Source organism: Xiphophorus couchianus, chromosome 16 (assembly GCF_001444195.1).
Source record: "Xiphophorus couchianus chromosome 16, X_couchianus-1.0, whole genome shotgun sequence".
NCBI lineage: Eukaryota > Metazoa > Chordata > Actinopteri > Cyprinodontiformes > Poeciliidae > Xiphophorus > Xiphophorus couchianus.
In genome coordinates this window covers 1,080,773-1,103,113 of record NC_040243.1, presented here as the reverse complement: position 1 = coordinate 1,103,113, position 22,341 = coordinate 1,080,773, and the positions used below count along the sequence as shown (strand labels likewise).

The following is a 22,341-nucleotide window of genomic DNA, read 5'->3' as shown; positions in this document are numbered from 1 at the left end:
CTATTACGGGATGTACAGCCCCCTCCAGCCAGTGTCGCCACTCTTCCAGAGCCAGTTTAATGGCCAGTAATTCCCGATCGCCCACATCGTAGTTGCGCTCCGGCGGGGATAGTCTACGGGAAAAAAAGGCACACGGGTGAGTCTTATTGTCAGAACCTGAAACTTGAGATAAGACAGCCCCCACACCCGTATCTGATGCATCCACTTCAACTATAAACTGTTTCTTGTGGTCCGGCTGAATGAGCACAGGAGCACTAGCAAAAAGGGTTTTTAGTTTTTTGAAGGCTTCAGCTGCTTGTGTGGTCCAACTGAAAACCACCTTGGAAGATGTTAAAGCCGTCAGAGGTAAGGCAGTCTGGCTGTAATTGCGAATAAATCGGCGGTAGAAGTTTGCGAACCCGAGAAATCTCTGCAGCTGTTTTCGCGTCTCAGGAACTGGCCAGTCTAAAACAGCCTTAATCTTCTCCTCTGTCGGTCTTACCTGTCCGCCCTCAAGAATGAACCCCAGAAACGAGACTGATGCGGTATGAAATTCACACTTCTCTGCTTTCACAAACAGCTTGTTCTCGAGGAGGCGCTGGAGAACGAGTCGGACATGGTGTCGGTGTTCAGCGAGGGTCTTGGAATAAATGAGTATATCATCTAGATACACAAACACAAAAACATTCAAAAAGTCTCTCAAAACATCGTTAACTAAGGCTTGGAAAAATGCTGGAGCGTTCGATAAGCCGAAAGGCATAACCAAATACTCGAAATGACCGATAGGGGTCTTAAATGCTGTCTTCCATTCGTCACCTTGACGAATGCGGAGCAGGTGGTAAGCGTTCCTAAGGTCTAATTTAGAAAAAATTGTGGCATCATGTACTGGTTCAAAAGCTGAGGATAATAGTGGCAAAGGATACTTGTTTTTAACCGTTATTTGGTTCAACCCCCGGTAGTCAATGCAGGGACGGAGGGAGCCGTCCTTCTTTCCCACAAAAAAAAATCCTGCTCCTAACGGAGAAGAGGATGGGCGGATGATTCCTGCAGCGAGAGAGTCATTAATATATTTCTCCATTGTTTCTCGCTCAGGTCGAGAAATGTTATAAAGGCGACTGGAGGGAAGAGGTGCCCCAGGGAGGAGATCAATGGCGCAATCATAGGGACGGTGAGGGGGAAGAGAGAGAGCCTTTGATTTACTAAACACAGGGGCCAAGTCGTGGTATTCGAGCGGAACTGAAGACAGGTCGGGAGGATCTGCTTGTTTAGAGGCGACCGGTGAGTCACTACGGTGGCAGTAGAGAGAGAGATGATGAGTTCAAGGATGTGGGAAAATGGAAACACAGATTCGTAACAGAACTGGTCTTACTTGTGGAGTTGGCGGTTCAGATTGGGGAGGGAAATCTGCCGGGTTGGGTTCCGATCGGACGGGGTTCTTCTTTGACCGTAGCTCGGGTGAGCTGGCGCGGAAGAGGCTGTGGTGGAGGGCGGACAGGTAAGTTCAGGCGGTGGGAGACAGAGGAGCGGTTCGACTGCACGTCAGGATTCCTCAGGAAAACGGCTTGGTCCACTTGAGGAAAACAGGGAAGGAGCTCGGGCAACCAGTGGGTAACTTCCACGGCGTCACGAGAAGGTAGGTACAGGGAAAACCAGGGGAGAAAAAAACCTCTCACGGAGGAAACTCAGCGTCTGGCTGAAAACACCTGGAGAGAAGAAAAAAAAACAACAACAGGAATCACTCGAGATTTCTTAGGAATCCAGGAGTAGCTATACTAGGAGGGTCTGACTACCATTGTTGGCAAACACTCAGGCGTCGGAGAAACGGCAGTCAGCTCCTCTTGAACTCCCGAGATGATGAGAAGATGTGGTTCAGGTGCGCCTGATACCGGCACGCCCCGCCAGGAGGAGCCACCTCTGGCGCCATCTGGTGGAAAGCTGTAGGAGCACCACCAGAAACCCCACCAGGAACCCATATCCCCAACAGAACTGGGTCACAGGGAGGAATCTCTAAAGTCTGGGAGAGAAAACGAGAACGGCCGAGTGAAGATGAGCAACGCAAGAAATCAAACAAAAACTGCACCAAACTCTGAGGAAGAAACGCCAAATTTCTTCTTCTTTACGCATCAAGCAGCTTCTTTGTTTGCCACTTGTGGAGAAACAGAGAGCAGAAAATCCTGCAGCTGCTTCACAGAAAAAACTCAGCAGGTTTCAGCAACACTTTGTTTAACTGACCTGTGAAAACTTTGGCTGTAAATCCACCATTTCAGCTGAGACGTTTCTGCTGCAAAAAAGTTACAAATTTAATAATTCATATATGCTAAAACATGAGAATTATCTCCCTCCCAGTTTGGACTCCAGCGACTTAGAGGTCTAGCATGAAATGACTTTGCTTCAACCTCAATTACAGCTGGGAGTAAAAATCAGTGAAGTGACGCCGATGCCAGGTTATAAATTTGTATAATCTATATCTCGGTTGGCCCAGATTACCATTAAAACAGTCACATTAATGCATTAATAGTGAAATGAAAGGCTTGAGGAAGTCTTCCTGATCAGCAGGAATGTGGGAACGTCAGGAGCCAAAGATCAAACTCAGAGGTGAAGGTTTGGAAAGTCGGGGTACAGCCTCTTCTTTTTTAAATTTGATCGTTTCTGAGTCTGGATTCGACTCTCAGATTCATCAGATAAATCCTGGGAGACATTTTGTTACAAATAATCAGAAAGCAAAGAAAGGTGTTCCTCATATCAAAATGGTGCTACATGATGGATTAATGTGCAGAAAATGTTTCTGAAGAATCAGAACCAAACTGCTGGTCCAGTGCATTAGCTTTGACCTCAGAGCATTAGAGGATTACATTCTGTTCCAGAGCAGGAAGAAAAACAATATCTGATCTCATTTCTTTACAAACGGATCCATCTGTGAACCACTGAGCACCAAATTAGACCCAAACTGCCATTAATTCACAGTTTGGAGTCAAACTCTTTGGAAAGTTAAATTGTTCTTTTACACTTTTCAGGCACTTTGCTTTACATGTGATTCTCAGAGTCCGTAAAGTTAACTGATCATTGATCAGATCATTGATCAGATCATCAATCAATGTTTGGTAAACCTTCAGGAATATTCTTCAACTTCACAAAGTAAAGTTATAGGAGTTATGACATTAAGTCATGATAAGAAAATGTTCTGAAACAAATGTTACCAATACAGTAGAGTTGCATCACTTCCTGTTTGAACTCCTTCAGCAGAAACAGGCAGCAGGTCAAAGGTCAAAGGTGATGAAGACTGTAACCTTAAACCAGAAACCAGCTGCTGTGACTCTGGATGTTCCTCACAGAGCGAGAAAGTGGAGAGGAAATAATCTAATAATCTGTTGGGGTGAAACGGAGCAGCGAGGCGGGAAGACGTTATCAGAATAAAGTCTAATCTGGAGACGTTATCAGAATAAAGTCTAATCTGGAGACGTTATCAGAATAAAGTCTAATCTGGAGACGTTATCAGAATAAAGTCTAATCTGGAGACGTTATCAGAATAAAGTCTAATCTGGAGACGTTATCGGAATAAAGTCTAATCTGGAGACGTTATCAGAATAAAGTCTAATCTGGAGACGTTATCGGAAAAAAGTCTAATCTGGAGACGTTATCGGAATAAAATCTAATCTGGAGACGTTATCAGAATAAAGTCTAATCTGGAGACGTTATCAGAATAAAGTCTAATCTGGAGACGTTATCGGAATAAAGTCTAATCTGGAGACGTTATCAGAATAAAGTCTAATCTGGAGACGTTATCGGAAAAAAGTCTAATCTGGAGACGTTATCGGAATAAAGTCTAATCTGGAGACGTTATCAGAATAAAGTCTAATCTGGAGACGTTATCAGAATAAAGTCTAATCTGGAGATGTTATCAGAATAAAGTCTAATCTGGAGACGTTATCGAGAAAAAGGCTAATCTGGAGATGTTATCGGAAAAAAGTCTAATCTGGAGACGTTATCGGAATAAAGTCTAATCTGGAGACCTTATCAGAATAAAGTCTAATCTGGAGACCTTATCAGAATAAAGTCTAATCTGGAGACGTTATCAGAATAAAGTCTAATCTGGAGACGTTATCAGAATAAAGTCTAATCTGGAGACGTTATCGGAATAAAGTCTAATCTGGAGACGTTATCAGAATAAAGTCTAATCTGGAGACGTTATCGGAAAAAAGTCTAATCTGGAGACGTTATCGGAATAAAATCTAATCTGGAGACGTTATCAGAATAAAGTCTAATCTGGAGACGTTATCAGAATAAAGTCTAATCTGGAGACGTTATCAGAATAAAGTCTAATCTGGAGACGTTATCAGAATAAAGTCTAATCTGGAGACGTTATCGAGAAAAAGGCTAATCTGGAGACGTTATCGGAATAAAGTCTAATCTGGAAACCTTATCAGAATAAAGTCTAATCTGGAGACCTTATCAGAATAAAGTCTAATCTGGAGACGTTATCAGAATAAAGTCTAATCTGGAGACCTTATCGGAAAAAAGTCTAATCTGGAGACGTTATCGGAATAAAGTCTAATCTGGAGACCTTATCAGAATAAAGTCTAATCTGGAGACCTTATCAGAATAAAGTCTAATCTGGAGACGTTATCAGAATAAAGTCTAATCTGGAGAGCTGCTGCGTCTGAAGTCAGGACACGGCTGGATGTGGGGAACAGAACAATGACAGCCCCACCAGTCAGACAGATTTCTTTGTTCTTATTCTTTTCATCTCCTTCCTTCATAAGTCTGAGTTTAATGAAAAAATGGCTGGAATGATGTGATATGAGTCAGAGAGTAAAGAGTCTTAAAGCAGGAAGACGCTCATGTTGAGCGAGGGTCATGTACGGACAAGCAGCTCACACAGATGACAGCATGACTTGTTTTTACAAATCCAGGCAGAAAATAAAAGTTAAAACCATTTTCTGTGTTGTGTTTGGAGCAGGAGGTCATGTCCTTCTCCAGGCTCATCAGGTTGCAAATTAAATCTTTGCAGCTAGAAAGTTTATGAAGCAAATTTGATTACAGATTTTGGAAAGCGTCCCATTTGGAGACGGAACCAAATCCTTCAGATTGCGGCTCATTAAGAAACCGACTGGATGAAGGAACCCGCTGCCCAGCTGTTGCCTCCAATCACCAGTTAATTGTGGCTCCGACTCGCCGGTATCAGCCCGGCTCGGCCCGATTACCGCCTCCCCACCGGCTTATTAATGTAAATCCCTGAGAGATAAATATGGCACATGCTCAGCATTTACTTTGCGAGTTCGTCGGCTGCAACGCTTCATAGGGATTTTTTTAATGAGTCTTAACCAACTACCAAGGAGACGATTTATTATCCCATCCTGCAGGTTGCTCAAGTGAAAAATAAACAAATAAATTAAGAGGAGAAAAAAGTTTAGCATGAGGGGCGCCTGCTGAGGTGAACAGGCTTCGCTTTAATTTAGTGTTCAGGAGCAGAGGTAATTTATCTACGTTTGTATCTACAAACATAATTCAGACGCTGCACTTATCTTGTCTGCAGCAGGTGATGTAAATACTCCTTCCTTTGTTTTGAATTAATCAGCTGCTTGTCTCATCTCTCATTATGCAGGCCTGGATCTGCAGCTATACTGCATCCTTAGCAAAAACACTCAGAATTGATAACAAGCCAGCTGCATTGATTTAAATGGAAAGCTTGTCTTGTTATCATATTTAAACAGACAGAGGATTTTCTCAACATGACAGTCATTGTTTATGGTTTGTATTTCTGGGGTTCATTTCAGAGCCGGGTAGGATTTCAACTCCAATCATCAGCTTTGTTTCTGACTGAGCAGAAGAACATGTCCGCTCCCTCTCCCCTCACTGCTCTTGGCCAGCAGCTGACACTCATGCTGCTGCAAGTCTGTCCTCATTTAGGAAATGGCCAGGCTGATAAACGGCGGCGGCGAACAGAGCGCCGGCCGCCCGCAGGGTCAGCAGAGAGCTGCTCAATCTGCCGTGACCAAACGACACGGTGAGGCGCTGGAGGAGGAGCCAGATCGCAGCAGCAGCATCAGGACCGAAGCTCTGCATGCTGCAAATAACTGGGTTATCAGCTCATCTCACTGTACTACTCCTTCACTGCAAGGCGGACACGCAGTGCACTGCAAAAACACAAAATACAACCGAAATACAGTTTCCACTGCAAATATCTACAGTAGAGAAAAGACTAAAGGAGTTTACTGGTAACTTCTGTAAGTCAGGTTCTACTGCAGATTATTTCACTCAGTTTCTCACTTCAGAGGTGGAATAACTGGTCAGAGAAACTAAAACTTTTTCATCAATATTAAGGGATTGGTTACACAAACAGCCTCCTGTATCTTGCTGAAACGTTACCAAGTTCATTTTGTCTAAAATCCAGACAAAAATACTTGGTAAGATTTTGTGTTTTTGCAGTGCAAATAAAAAGATTTTTTCTCTCTGTCTGAAGGAAAATCCGGTTGGTTTATTATTTCACATTTCTATAATTTAAAAATCACCAAAATTAATTCAATTTGCTAAAAGCCAGAAAACTTAGTGAGAATATTTCTGACAGATTTCTTTGTAACTTTTTTTTACCTCCATCTGGTCAGTATCGGGGATAACTGTCATGTCTGACTTGGGTCAAACCTTTTGGGTTTCCTTCCTCCGTCTCCTCCCAGTCATTTACTTCAGTTCTGGTCCATTCCTCCTGACAGAACCAGTAGAACCGGGTCAGGTTTGCAAGCCGCTGCAATCAGACCTTTTCAGATCAACCCGTAAAATCCTGACAGAAAGGCTGCAGTTTGTGCTGCTAAGGCCCTGCCTGTTCCTGCCCCTCTGAGGGGTATTTGGGCCGGGGTATTTGGGCCGTTGCTTCCTGTGGCCAGCTGGGTGGCGCTGTTACGGTTAAATCTGGTGACTGGGTTAATTTTGGAGGTTTTCTGGACAGAGGCTGATTAATGTGGCTCCTCTTCACAGAGCGCTGGCAGAACCAGGCCAGCGAACGCTCCTCTGTCTTTCAGTTGTCATGGCAACCGAAATAAAAAAGTATGGATAACATCTGGACTTGCTACAGACAGGCATTACATGATTGGGCAAACAAAGACTTTAATTTAAAGAAGAAGGATATTCTGTTTCAGTAGAAATGTTCTGCTCCTGTTTCATAACTTCAGACTGCAGCGTAAAACAAACATATTATTTTTAATAACTTCTTAATTCCTCCAAATTAAATCTGTGATCTCTTCCATTTTAATTTTCACATCATTAATGCTTATAATGTAATTAACAGAATAAACATTAATAAATATTTTGCACCAGCTGCCATTAAAAAGGGTTTCATTCTCGGATCACAGACGTAAACGTTTTGTTAACTTCAGTTTACTGGATCATAAACGTATTTATGTCACCAATTTACCAAAGTCTGGAAAAAACCCAAACTGTTCAGGAATCACAGAGACTCAATCAACTGAAAACACTGAAGTTTTAATTACCTGTAAGTGAAACACATTATTTCTAATAACCTTTTTAGAATATATCATACTATATGTGATTGTAGATAGCAAGAAATATTGCATTTTTACACAATATTTTATTTTCCAGATGTTCCTGTTTTGGTTTGTATTTGAAGCAGTTTAGTTTTAAGAATTTTATCATAAATTCAATGTAGCAACTTTACTACAAATATAAGGAGAATTTTTTAATTTTCATTTCATTCTTGATGCAAAATTCCTCATAAAATCAGAAATTCACCATAAAGGTCCATTTCTGCAGGCTAAGGAGCAAAACGAGTTTTCAGAGTAAACTTTGAGCCACCCAGCAGCCTCCACTGTGCAAACATCAGTGGACCACAGTTAGATTAGAGGCCCGATTGGAACAAACAAAAGGTAAACAGCAGCATGTCTGTGTGAACACCTGCTCTGAGATTAATACGGCAGCAGCACCACTAAAAGCATCATCATCATTCACTTTTATTTAGTCTGTGCTGCGATGGCGGGTCGGACCAGATGCTCTGTGGACAGAGAGCATCTTATTGATCCTGTTGGATCTCATCATTAGCCTGAAAAGCATCATATACACACACCGACACAGACAGAGAGAGAAACACACACATACACACACAAACACACACACACAGAGAGATGCAATTTGTGAAGCAATATTAAGATTTTGTATTAACAATCATTCATTTCCCTCCGTTCATCATAACCCAGTGAGGATTAAGGCTGGGCTTCGGTTCCCATGACGGCAAGTTCAATTTTGAGATTAATCTCAAAAATGAGTTTTTTTCAGGTAAATTTCAGAGATAAGAAAGACACGGTTACTGTTTCCACTGCACACATTAATGCATTTTAGGACATATTTAATGTCTGAACAATTAAAATAGGCAGTTAAAAGCATTTTTAGAGGGAGTCTCAAATATTGGCAGATTGCAGCAATTTGTAGATGATTATAATTCATTCTGTATAAATATCATGGACCTCAGTTTGATTAAAGCTGCTGTAAAACTTTAATAAAATCATGTTTCTACATCAAACTGTCCTCAGCGTGTTGAGAGAACTACTTATAACAGACACGACATTCATAGATTTTATTTTATACTTTGATTATTTTGTTATTCACACCTTTTGAACATTTTAAATCGCTTTCATTCATTTAGTAATAAAATTTCATATTTATTTCCGACACATTTTTCAGATCAGAATTCCAAACTTAACACTCAAACTTGATGCATAATATGTCCAGTTTATACAGAATCAATGGATGGAGGAATTATGGTCTACGTTCAGATAAAATCTGTTTTTAAAAGAGATGTTAATGATATTGTTTATATTTAGTAAACTAAATTTCAGTTTCTGTCTTCGAGTTTCCTTTTTTAAGACTTTTCAGAAAATTCCTGAATGAGATTTGAGACTTTCTGACCAGCACCTTATTTATACATTTACTTTATATTAACCTTTTCTGACATGCTATATTTACTTGATTGCTTATTTAATTTCTCACTTAAATACTCATTTATATCACTTAATTAATGTCATGTCATATACTTAAGTATTTACTTGTGTAAATGAAACACCAAACACAATTTCAGCGTTAAAATGCGCATAAATCACAACATTACAAAAACATTAAACAGACTTACATGTCACGTGATGAAAGTCTCACAAACAGGCAGAACCAGGAATCCGTCTTTCCTTTATCACCTGGATAAATATCAAATCTAAATTTTATTTATTTTTTTATAAGGGAGCACAAACGATTAGTTTTGTTTTTGTTTGTTTTTAGTCATTTTAACTTTGGATTAATTGTAAAACTTACGAGCAAGTTTTGACTCGTTGACGTCACTGGCTTCCAGGACTTCCGGTTCGACGGTCGGAGCGGCTGGTGAACTGGAGCGGACGTATTTTTATTTATTTGGATTTGTATCGATCCCACGGAGAATGTGTCCACCCAGCGGGACAGTGGAACCGGAGCGACAACGAAACGACGAGAGTTTAACCGCCTCGGATTCATTTTCAACCACTTTTCTGTGTTTGTAACGCTGACCGAGCGGCGGCGGCGGCTGTTGCTAGTTCCGGTCTGGAGGGAAACTGCCAACTTTCCAAAGGAGGAACAGCGGACCAATCAGGTGAGTCCATGTAGGGGAGTGGGCGTGGCCAGGGGCGTGTCTAAAAAGTGAGAGGAATTTAAAGGTAAACAACGCAACGCTCTGGGTTTGTATGTGATTTCTTTAGTTTCACCTCATTAATGTTTTAAATATGTCAGGTTATGATCTTTGTGAAACATCTACAAACATCTACAGCTTTTGTTTTACAAATTATTCTCCAAGATGCAAATAATCCTGCAAAACAATCATGGCTCAGATCTATTAGTCCTTCATTGACCACATTTTTACCACATAAAATACTTTTAGATATCCTGTTAAAGGATTAAGTCCAGGTCTTCATCTCCCATCTCTACCTGGAGAAAACAGCAGAGCTCTGCTGGATGTTTATGTGAAACTACGGCTCAGATTAATGGAGCTGTCTCTCTTCTTCTCTTAATTTTATATTTACCTGCCCTCCCTCTCATAATGAGTCTTTAACTAGACGCAGCGGCTTTGAGCTCCAGTAGATGTGCAGCAGTGCTGCCTGCTCTGACTGAACACACTTCCAGAAGACAGAGCGCTCTCTCATTTCCAACAACAATCTCTCCATCAGCGTCACTCTGCCGTGTGATGTGGTTGCCTGGGATCTCACACGGCAACCGCATCCATCTTTATCGGCTTGGTGATGGGCCGCTGGATGACAGGCGCCGCTACAGAGCTGCTGGCTTTATCTATCGCTGTGTCGGCCCGGGTTCGCCCTCACAGATCTGAGCCTGAGAGACGCAGCGTCCTCCTGCTTCATTTTTAACTTCACTCAGCGCTCATGCACCGGCTGCCAGGAAGAAGGAGAGGCCGTTTAAAGCAGCTTGGCAAACAGAAGTATAAGCGTAAACATCTTGAACCAGACAATAAATGAGGTTGCAGTTCCTGCACATGCAGAAAGGTTTTGTTAGTGAAAAGCTTTGATTGATTTGACCGAAGTCAACAAAGAACCACAGAAAGACTTGGCACCATTTGTCACGTTTTAGTATTTTCTTCATGTTTGCAGGTTTGTTGGCTTTTTTCAATTCTTCACCCAAATAATGAAGGACGACAGGAAGGTTTCTCCTGCCTTCTCCTCCATTTTTAAAACATAAAATTGAAAATCCACAGAGAAGGGAGACAGTTCAACTGGAGCCATTAAGATATGCAGCTTAATTATGAATGAGCCATGCGTGGGTGTAATCAGCGCAGCTAATACAATGACTATTTGCACAATATGTGCCTTAGAGTACAAATTAGATCCAGCTTAAACAGAAAAGAGAGAATATAGCGAAGGAGTCTTTGATTGGAAGCAGTAATTTGGTTTTGTTGTTGTTAATTGCTGCAGGCTCAGGCGATTCGTTCAGTCGGCTTAAAAACTGACCGGACTCTGAAACAGCAGCAGGTGCTGCTGTGCAGCATCACAGCTGCATTTAAGATGCTGCTAGGAATACAAAGCATGGCGTTTTCTCAAATCTGATTAAAACTTTGAGGATGATGTGAGGATCCAGCAGCTGAGAGTTTCTCCATCTGCCAAGGTGAGGTTCTGGAGTTACGGGTCCAAATGCACTAGTGATGAAGAACTGTCTGCTGTAGGTCTCTATCAGCTCTGAACATTTACAGATTGTAAATTTGTCCCATTTTTCTGAACTAAACATCTCAAGCTCAATGTTTTTGAAAATCATTTTTCCAAGTCTTCAGTCTGCTGCACTCTGTGTTGGTCCGTTACGTCAAATCCAGTGAAAAACCGTGAAAAAGGTTTGAAGGGGTTGGATTCTTTAGTTAGAGGAGGAGCTCAGCCTGAGTTTCCCTCCCAGAAAACCAGAGAGTGAAAACCTGGATGAACCAATGGATGGATGATGCCAAAACAGCAGTGAGGTGAGAACAGAGCCGTGTGGAACTCCAGGTAGTTTGTTTTTATATAAATGTCCTGGTCTAGTTAAACGTGTCTGATGAGGAAAGCGTGCCAGACTTTAACTGGTCACTTGAAACACTTTATCTCTTGTAAAACTGGGAATCTAAGCATCAAACTAGTTTGGGGTTATTTTGTGCTGCCTTGCTTAATTTTGCATTTACTTTTAAAAATCTGATTAACATAAATTGGATCCAAAAGCAGAGAAAAACACTAAATCATTTCTCAAAGAAATCCACCAAACCCCCAATTCAATGAATAAATCCAGTAGAACTAAAGTGTTTAACCCCGTATTTCATCTTTTCTGCCCAAAACGACCAAAATCAGAGCCGGGATGTTTAATCAACTTCTAATACTTAACGCGCTTTTGGCCTTTTAAGGGAATCGGCAGGTTAATTTCCAGAGCCGTTTCTGTGGCTATCTGAGCTCCTGTCAGCAAGAATTAATGTGCAGATTAAGCTTTGAAAAGTTGCTGCAGGGCCGTTTCTCAGCTTCGTGGTGTTTGCTGCATGGCAGCGCCGCCTCAGTGTGTCTGTAACGGCGAGGCTGGAGCTTCGCCTGGGCTCACGCCGGCCGGCTCTGACCCAAACTGGAAGATGCTCTTTTGGTCATAGGCTGATATCTGTAAACAAAATGCTTTTCTGTTTTTTGTCTCTAATCGTTGAAAGAAAACACATTTAGTTCAGATAGGATTTTACTCTACGTTAGTAAAAGTTAAACTAAATTATGTTTTACTTAAAACATTTGAAAACATTTAAAGACTTTCAGAGTTTGACAGATTTTCACCAAAGCTTCTGGCATTAATCAATATATCAGTTACTCGGCTGATAAATTAAAGCAAGCTCAATTATTTCCATTTGCATGATTTATCATTTTTCTCTTTTCTATTTCTTTCTACCAAAAACTGGATGATAAAAGTCTTCAGTCTGTTTTATTGAAGGATAATTTTGTTGAGAGACTAATACATTTATTTTATTTATTGTTTTTGTTGTTTTGTTATTTATTTTGGATATTTAAAATCTCTTCCAGATCCAGTGTAAAATGTTGGTCAATGATCTTTGTCGCGTTATTATGCCATTACTGTTATATTACTGAAACATTGTCTAGAAACAACAAAATTATTGTTCATCGCAGTAAAGTTTGTTCCTGTGTCTCCGACCCAGTTGGGTCAGAGGTCGACCAGCTGAACGACCTCGTCGGCGTGTCAGCAGGTCCATCAGGACGTCAGTTTGGCTGCAGCATCTAGGAGCTGCAGGTCTAACCTGAGGCAGACTGCTGCGGTTTATTCTTTACTCCTCCTTGTCTCTGATGACCTGAAGACTTTATGAAGACCTTTCTAACTTTTCTCCAGGAAAAAAGTGTTTGTGTTTGGCAGAGACCTTCAGGGAGAGAAACTCCAGCTCTGGTAATGAAGCCTTCAGATTAATTAGAGAATCTGGAGGTTATGTTTGATCCAAAGGTCAATTTCTTACATCTCATCAAAACGTTTCAGAGAATGTGTCTTATCATTGAACAACATTGCCTCAGGACTTTTTCTCTGCATCTAATACAAAAACTCATCTATAAGTGTCTAATTCCAGGCTCCACGTCCTGCAGTTCCTGAGAAAAGCAAAGATCCATTAAACTTTATAGAACAGAACCAGAGAAACTCCCGACACGCTGTAGAACTAGAGGCTTTAGACCAACACATTTATCTGATCTGCAGCTCTTAAAGGTCTCCTGAAAACATGTTATCTCTCTGAACCTGAAGCTAAAATAAATACTCTGTGTTATTATTTTCATTAGATGCTGCTGAAACACGATCATATGGAAAAATCTTCGGTTTTCATAGTTTGAATTGGTTCCTTTATGCACATGCCTGCGGTCCAGTCGGCTGCATGGCGGCGGCGGTAGTTACAGCTGGTTTATTTTAAATTGATTTCAGGACATTTATATTGATTCTGACTCATAGAAAATGAGAATCGTAATTCCTAATTGATATTTTTGGTAAACAGGAGACTCAAGATGTGACAGGATCTGTTGTTTCAGGGTATAAACTTCTGTTTTTTCTTTGGTTCTGTTGCATTTTTTTTATTGATGTTAAGATTTTAAAACCGGATAAAAAAACTATTTCTATTTATTTGTATTATTTGCTGATGTTTTCTCATTTGCAATGATTGTTTTTTACACGTTAATTCTGACATCTTACTTTATTAATTAACATTTCATTTGGATGCTTGTTTTCTGTTTTAGCTATTTTAAAATCAATTTCTGTCAGAATTTCGACTCTCTTGGTTTTTCTTGGAAATCCTAAAACTCAGCTGGACTTTTCCAAATCTTCAAAGTTTTGTACTGAACTCCCTGACACTTTCATTCCTGTCAAAACTCTGGAACATTAGAGAAACAAATCTTGCTGTGCTGTGATAGTCTGTCGTCCAGAGTCCCACAGAGGGAGAGCCGTGCTGAAGCCGCCATGGAGGCAGGATTCATGGGACTTGGACCAAATAGAAACAAGCGTCTGAGCAGAAGATTTGAGTCATAATTAGTCGAGTAACGTCAAGCAGAATCCCGTCAAGGCGTCTGTGTGAGCGCGGATCGGCGGGAAGCTGGAGACCTGCTGGTTGGAACAAACAAGCTGCTGGAGACTCTGCCAACACAATGACAGCTCCGGGCTGACCCCTGACCTCTGACTGCGCTTGCCGTGTTCACAAACTTTTCCCTGCAAAGTTTTCTCATTTACAGAATCCAGGTTGAGTTGAGGAGATCCGTCTCTGCGCTGCTGCCTCTGCCCTCCTTCAAATTAAAACGCGTCCGAGAACAATCCCATCAGTAATCCCATTTTTCTCCTTGCAAAATGCATATTGCTCATTAAATATTAACTGACAAGCTTGAACCGTCTTGCATTTTGATTGTTTTTTAATATATTTATTTAGCTGAAGAGACAGCCAGTGGAATGACAATAAGTCTCAGCGTTTCCTGAATTATAAGCACCTTATGATTTACATTAACTCATCATTTGTGATTCAACCATAACCAGACCAGAAACCTGGACTCTGAGGAAGAGCCATCAGTAAAACATGTAACCAAACGCATGAATAATCAATTTCAGGTAAATAATTGACATGTTTTGCAGCGTGTTACCCATCAGTTCCATTGTTAGTCTGCACACGCTTTGGGAACATGTAGGAAGTTCATCCATATATGGATTCCTACAGACTGAATTACTGTGTATGGACTGCAGGTGTCGCTGTTGCAGGTTTTCTGGTTTCTGGACAAAGAAAGTGGTGAAGTTTGATGCCTTTCTGCCACAGATTGGACTCTGTTATCCTACAGAAACAAACAGATTGTGTTGATTTGTGGGACTAAATGTTGCCTTTATGTTGACCCTGCATGAGCAGAGTTCTGCACCAGAAGAAGCCAGACACTGTAAATCTGGACGTAAACAACGGCTGACGCTAGCTTTGCTGACTTTCTTTTTGTTTTATCTTTATCATCTTGTTACGATCCAGTGATGATATTATCGGCTCCCGTTGCTGAATAACTTTAAAATCTCCCATAAACGAAGCTCTGCTGTGTGATGTTGTTCCTCTGTGCATACAGGTTAGCGTTAGCGTTAGCGCCCTAACCCAGAGTCCTGAAGCTGAGCTGGATCTGTTCTGATCTGATCCAGAAGGTGAAGGTCGGCCATCGATCTGATGCGTTTCGCAGGTCGTTCCCTTAAAGAAACGAGTTTGGTAAATAAATTCCTCCCAAGCAGAAGCAGTTTCTCCTCTCCAAGCTGTGGCTGGATGACGGAGCGCCTCACCTTATCTCCAGCCAGACCCTGGACTCCCGACAGAAGGAGCTCTCTTCATGACCAGTGTCATGGCCCGTTCCTCATTACCATGGCTGAGAGCTGAAACACTGCTGGGCGCCGATCTGTCACCAGATATTGTTACTGAGATATTTGTACTAGAAACTGGACAACAGAAATGTGTCATATTTGTTGTAGATATTTTAATATTTGAGTTCTTATTTATTTGTTCTTTGTTTCATCTGTAAATAAAACCCAGTAAGGTACTGGCTTCCTGCTCACTGAATCATAATCTGCTCTCTTATTAATGCAATAAACTCATTAGTTATTGGTTCAAATCACATTGATTAATTTAGTGTAATAAAATCACATTGAAGTTTTAATAAAACTCTTTGTGTTTCTGGACTTTAAGACAATTTGCACGTCCAGGAAACATTACATGACATTTATAAAGTTTGCAGTCATGGTTTTCTGACATATTAACTTAATTTTAAGAAAAAAAAATTATAAACTTATAAAAGATGTTTTTATTAATCAAAGCTGATCTGGTTAAGGTGAAAAAACAAAAATCTGCAAATGCAAATTTCAGAGCAAAAACAAAACGGAGCAAAAGAACATCGATGAAATTTATACTTTTTACTGAACAACTTTTTCTTTGTTAAAGCTCAACACACACACACACACATGCACTTTATGCACAACCAGACTCAGAATCAGACTCAGACTCAGAACCAGACTCAGAACCAGACTCAGAACCAGACTCAGAACCAGAACCAGACGCAGACTGCTCCTCCTGAATCTGAGCCTCCCCTCTTTGACCTCTGGATCGACCTCAACCTGAGCTGAGGAGTGAATTTGGGGCAGACTCTGCAGTTGCCCCGTTTCAAAATGGCCGACCGTTTCAATATGGCCGACTCCTGCTGTAACAGAAATAACATGAAAAATAGTCACAGGCTAATGTGACAGAAGGAAAGCCAGGTTTTTATTTAGTCTTTATAACTAAAGTTTTGCCGGTGTTGGTTTGTCATCCTGTCAGTGACTGCAGAGTTGCTGTTGCTGTTGCTGTTGCCGTTGCTGTTGCCGTTGCCATTGCCTTTTCCCTCTGCTGCAGTCGGACTCTCAGACTGGCTTTTCTCACTGTGAGATTTGATTACCAGTAAGCCGCCTGAACGGGAATGTACTCGCTCTGACCAGCATCCATCCACCAGGCTGGTGAATTATGAAAACCATTGATGGATGAAATATGAACATCAATCTTCCTCAGCTCCCGTCAGCTGAATAAATTACTTTTTAAGCCGACTGCCGTGTTTGCAGACATGTGCTCGGAGAATCCGGATGCCTCCCTGCTTTGGCTCTGGGCTGCAGAGCAGAATGAAACTGATCTGGACTGATGGGACGTTTGTCCTCTGAGGACGTGAAGCAGGAAGGCTTCAGGAAAGCAGTTTGATTATTTAACCATTCATCTCATCAAAAATCAATAATACAAGATGCAGTGCTTCCAGAGTACACACACACTGCTCATTCTCTCTGGATATTTCTCAGCTGTGACACACACAGACACATTTTTCTCTTTTGTCCTGAGTGAACATAAATAACCGCTCAGAGCAGGAAGAAAAAACACAGAAACAATGTTTGACATTTTCCCAGTTTATCAAAACTCCAGATTTCCATCAGCAGCTCAGCCTGAGTAGAAAAACCTCCAAGCAGCTGTGTGAACAAAATGTCTGGAGCTGATAAGCCGAACCTCCTGAATGTAAAGACCTGATGAATAAACGTCTCAAAATGCAAAAACAAGCTCTGTGCAGAGGAACTGACGGCTGCAGAGGTTCATTTCTGATTCCCCCTAATTTGGTACAAAAAGTCCAACATTTAGATGTTGGTGTAAAATACTAAATCATAAAAAAGTAGAATTCGTATCATGTAATGGTGAATTTCAGTAAATAAGAAAATCCTCCAAAAATATATCTGTTTCAGAGAATCAATTTAAAATTAAAGCATAAAACCTTTTTTTTAATTGCAACAGTTGATTGACCAAAGACTCAGTGAAACCTGGACGGGTCAGCAGTTCAGAGATCAACACAAACTGTCAGAAAAACTCTAAGCTGAAGAGAAATCAGGCTGTTTTCACACTGTGGAGCAGAACTCCATCATCTGCTCCACCTCCAGCTGCTGCTGTTCTGACCCAAACCAACCTGTTCCCCTCCTGGCCTGTGGGGGCGCTGCACCAAGAACCACTGAAGGAAACCACACAAAAACTTCTGAAGACACTGAGAGCAACTTCCTTCTTCACCAGATGGAAACAAGATGGAGGCGTCAGATTTTAGCGGTTGGAGGATTTCTCTGCTAGCGCTAGGCTAGCACGTTTGTTTAGGTTGTGTTTACCCAGAATGCCCTGCGCTGTAGTCCACTTCCTGCTTTTGGAGCGGTCTCTGATCCACTTGCCGTTCACGTATGGATTCAAATCGAACCAGAGTTCACTTCAACTAAACCCAGACCGAGTTTTTAGTCGTATCAGAGTTCTGTTACTCTTTCACACTTCCCAAACAAATTGGATCTTTTAGGAAAACGGACTGGAGTTTGGTTAAAACGGACTCTACAGGAACCAATAAGATCTCAGCTTGCTGAAGAAATGTGTGAAGCTGCAAGATGTAAATTATGAAACAAGGCAAAATGTGTTGTTTTTATTTATATATTCCAGAAATTAAACTACAATTTTTTTCGCCACATATAACACTTTGTTGTGTCTTTTGTTTCAGATTAACGTCGACCAGATAAACAGCAATAAATGTAACATTTCAGCAGGCCTGACATGCTGTTCTTTCTTCTGTTAACAGAAGCTGACTGATAGAAAAGGTCGTCATGTTTGCATGTCAGGCAGCAGTGTGAATAATTATGAGCACATTTACATTTTGAACGTGTGTGTGAGGTTTGAAGAGCCTCTAAAGCTTCACTTCTGAACAACAGGCTGCATTAATCCAGCAGGAGTCAGTGAACTTAGGATTAACACTGACAGGTTGAGAAACTCCAGGTTGACTGAGTCGAGAAACGTTTATCTAACGTCAGCATCATGAAGTATTTTATCTATATTTTTGTGTAAAGTAGAAGTTTTTTCCTCAAATGTTTCTGAAGTTGAATGGATGGGGGGGAACTGAGGCTTAAATAGCTGCACAAATAGAAAAAGATTCATTAGTGTGAGGAAGGAGCGAAGAAAATTAAATCAAGAGCTCACAAAGGGAAGGGCTTAACCTCTGGGGAACATTAGCATGCAAATCTAAGAGCAACCCTTCAGTTTTCTTTTCCCTGATAATTTGGGTTCATTAGGAACAGAGCTACCGGCGGGGTCACACAGCAAAGGTCAAAAGGTGAAGAAATGTTAGGAATCATCCTCTGGAGACCAGAAACACTCCATGCAAATTTTCTAAACAATCTGCTTTTGTATTTCAGAGGAAGTTTTTTCACAGCAGAGAGGAGACGGCTGCCATTTGAAGAAGGTCAACATTTAACCTCCTGCTTTAAGAAATTAAAGAGCCAGACTGGGAGTGAAAACCCGACAGTTTTATATTCAGATTTTACTTCACTTGGTTTGCATGTTTACAGACAACAAAAACAAAACCGAACTGACAAAAACCTGCAGTGGATCTATAATCCTGTTGAGTTGTTTTCTGTTTATGTGACACAGATCCTTTTATATTTTAAAACTTTTACCACATTTCTCACTGTACACTGCAAAAACACAAAATCCTACCAAGTCATTTTGGTTTAGTTTCTGGTTCCAATATCTTAACAATCTTAAAATAAGACAAAACTAACTGACAAATACCTTTTAGCGAGAAATAGAGTCTTGTTTTAAGTAAATAATTCCTTAATATCCTCTATTATCAGATTATTTCACTAATAACAAGACATTTTTCTAAGTCATAAGTTAATTCATCTGCTGATAAAACTTTTTCATCAATATTAAGGAATTATTTACTAAAAAACAATCCTCTATACTTTGCTGAAAATTGACTTGTAAGTTAGTTTGTAATAAGATATCTACACCAAAAACTAGATTTTGTGTTTTTGCAGTGAGAACATGTAAAAATATTTTGAAAATAATAAAATGCTCTTGGTGTTTAAGGACCTGCTGATCAGTTTCCTGTTTCTGGTTGTGTTTGGACCGAATTGCAGAGACTAAATGAAACGGAACCGAGGATCAGCAGAGGATCTGAACCCAGGATCAGCAGAGGATCTGAACCCAGGATCAGCAGAGGATCTGAACCCAGGATCAGCAGAGGATCTGAACCGAGCCCAAGTTAATCTGGGGAATTTACATATTTGTTACAACACAAATGAGTAAATGAGCAGGTGGGAGAAAAACAGGAAGCTGAGGCTCTGAGGTGAAACAATCTAAAACTGAATAAAATGAGACGCCATGTAACAACGAGGTCTTCATTGCTGGAATCATTTTCACTTTACGAGAAGCTTTAATAACCATTTGCACACAGGTTTTGAATGTTTATTGAATATTTATTGAGTATTTTAATAATTAGAGTGTAGCTTTTTGCACAGCTGCTCCTCATTAAGTGAATTTAGTTGATAATTACTCAGAGGAAATGAGAGCTACTGTTTAGTGAAACTTGAGCACGTGTGTGTGTGTGCGTGTGTGTGTGTGATCTGTTGAAGGTGTGTGAGCAGGAGCGGTGATGGAACCAGTCCGCTGTCGTCTCTGTCTCCTCTGCAGCCATTTGGACAAATCCGTCCCCGGGGCTCCGGACACCTTCAGCGGGCTCTGGGAGTGGCCGTGGGAGAGTTTGCACTCAGGTGTTTGTTGTGTTTCGTTATGTGTCAGGCTAAAATAGAAAATATTATTAAAGTTCGGGTTAGTTTTTGAAATGCTTCAGTTTTTATTAAGAGCTGAATTGATGTGATTTATCTGTAAACGGAGTGTTTTAAATGCATCTGGACTCTTTCTGTAGAGTCACGCTGCAGCAGCCTCAGCAGACCCTGTGCTGGCTGAGAGCCGGCGCAGTAAACACCGCAGCTCTCAGTGAGATCAATATTCCTCCAGGTTCTGATCCGCTTTGATGTGGACGGCACAGCGTCGGGGAGCGAGGCCATCCGGGGAGAAAGGCAAAGAAAAGAGGCTTCATTATTTCAGACAGCTGTCAGCCGGCCACGTTCAATTAGCAGCAATTCGTTTGTCAGGCTGGGAACACAAAGCAGCTGCAGGACGGATAAACAACGGAGCCGGTTCCTTTCTGATGTTGAGCTGAGCCACAAAACGAGAGACAAAGATTCAACCAGCAGACTGAGCCTGTTCCAGGTTCCAGGTTCCAGGTTCCAGGTTCCAGTCTGAGACTCCAGTGTTGCACTGGAAACCAGCAAAACATCTCAGATGATGAGTGAAATGATAAAAACGGACCTGAACTCGTCGTCTGTAATGAACTCCAACCTTTTGCTCTCTGGTTTCAGAGTTCATCATGATGCAGACGGATTCTCCTCATGTCTCTCCAGACCCGGTCGCTCCTGGTTCCTGTTGGTTCTGCTTCACGTCAGAACAAACATGATGATCTGGGCTTCAGTTTGGACCTGCTGTGCGTTTCAACACCACAGTGACCTGGATGTTGTTGCTGCCTTGATGCAGCTTTCATATCAATATGGACCCAAACCTCTGATGATATGAAGAGTCGGTGGTTCTGAAGGAAAAACGGATCCAAGCTAATGGTACCGAGGTGTACCTAATAAAGTGGAGATCTGTTGAAGCAAACGTTTAGCTTCACTGGATTATTTCTCAGATTAACTCAGTTAAATCCTGTTTTCTGGACTCCAACAAACTGTGATGATTATTATCATCTTTATTCAATATTTTAATGAATATTTATTGTTTCCTGAAGCTGTTAGATCAGATTTGTAACTTCCTGGTCATTTCTCCTCCCTGTTTGTGTCTGAAACGTTGGAAATAAACCGTTCAGTGAGAAGCGAAGCAGACGTGATGTTGCTAATTAAGTCGGTGATGAATAGCTGCTCCTGAAAAAAAAAGCTTGAGCTCGATCGTTTTTAAATTGAGCTGCTTTTCTGGACGTATTGAAGAGCAGATTTACCTTCAGTGGAGTAAGAGGAGCTTAAATTGCCTCTTGTTTTTTTGAATGAGGTTTTCATTGTTTCCTGACATTTTATTTAGTCGACCAGCAGCTGTTTGAGTCTCAGCGTCTCTAAACAAACTGCAGTTTCTCCTCTGGGACTGCCGCGAAGCTGGATATGTGGCTGCTGTCAGGGACGTCTTACTGAGGGAAACCTTCAGCGTGGAGGCTGGGGACGCAGCCAGGAAACTTTGGCAGAAAACCTTCAGGCTGCTGCTGTATTTTTACTGTAATTCATGCAGAAGTGGAAGCCATTAGCACTCGCTGAAGCAGCCATTATTCCTCAGACCTCATGGAGCAATTAGCCCTCAGAAGGTAGCAACGTGGCCCTCAGCGAGCTTCCAGGTGTGGAAAAACAGCGAAGGGCTCTTCATCTCCTCTGGTGCTGCTTTGGAAGAGGATGATGAGAGAAAACAGAGCGATTAGCGCTCTTAGCTAAGTTAATGCTCACTGCTAGCTGCTTCACTGCAAGTAAAACTCACACAAAGTTTCCTTCACTTTCCGTTTGTAAAGTTTTTAATGATGCCAGATGAACTGAAGCTTCAGTCTGGTCCTGAGTCGGGATGGGGCGACAGTGGGGAGGAACAACAGGCAGAAACCTTCAGCAGAGCGACCATGCACCTGGAAAAATACCTGGAAAAAGGAAATTCCTCCATAAATTTGTTGTGCAGACATGAACAGCTGATTCCAGTCGTCTGCCTGGTACCGGTACCGCAGGTGGCTCCAGATTACATAATAAACTCAGTCCAATCACTCCATGCATAGCAGCATTAGCAACACCAAACACTCATTTTTACCATGATGCAGCTACGGAGGCCCGTAAAGTCCTAAATTTAGCCCATTTCCTGTCGTTGGTTTGGACCAAGGCCAGTTTGTTCACACCAGAACTCATTTGGAAGCGGACTGAGACCAGATCAAGAAGCGGGTCGGGGTCCGGCTGTTTGGGCCGCACCAGGACTCA

General features: G+C 41.4%; 2 long non-coding RNA genes across 4 annotated transcripts; one reads left to right on the top strand and one right to left on the bottom strand.

The window, feature by feature from the left end:
- Positions 1 to 1,962: 1,962 nt before the first annotated feature.
- Positions 1,963 to 9,588, bottom strand: LOC114159498 (uncharacterized). Its single transcript, XR_003598594.1, has 5 exons — positions 9,286 to 9,588; positions 9,110 to 9,170; positions 6,568 to 6,679; positions 2,212 to 2,260; positions 1,963 to 1,993 (listed from the first exon to the last, which is right to left on the bottom strand). It is a non-coding gene; the product is annotated as an uncharacterized LOC114159498 (long non-coding RNA).
- Positions 9,459 to 21,007, top strand: LOC114159499 (uncharacterized). 3 transcript variants are annotated; one of them, XR_003598596.1, is made up of 6 exons: positions 9,459 to 9,595; positions 18,703 to 18,749; positions 19,429 to 19,605; positions 19,924 to 20,061; positions 20,309 to 20,584; positions 20,713 to 21,007. It is a non-coding gene; the product is annotated as an uncharacterized LOC114159499 (long non-coding RNA). The 3 variants fall into 3 exon arrangements; XR_003598597.1 differs by having other exon boundaries at positions 19,429 to 19,552; positions 20,309 to 21,007; XR_003598595.1 differs by having other exon boundaries at positions 20,309 to 21,007.
- The last annotated feature ends 1,334 nt before the right edge of the window (positions 21,008 to 22,341 follow it).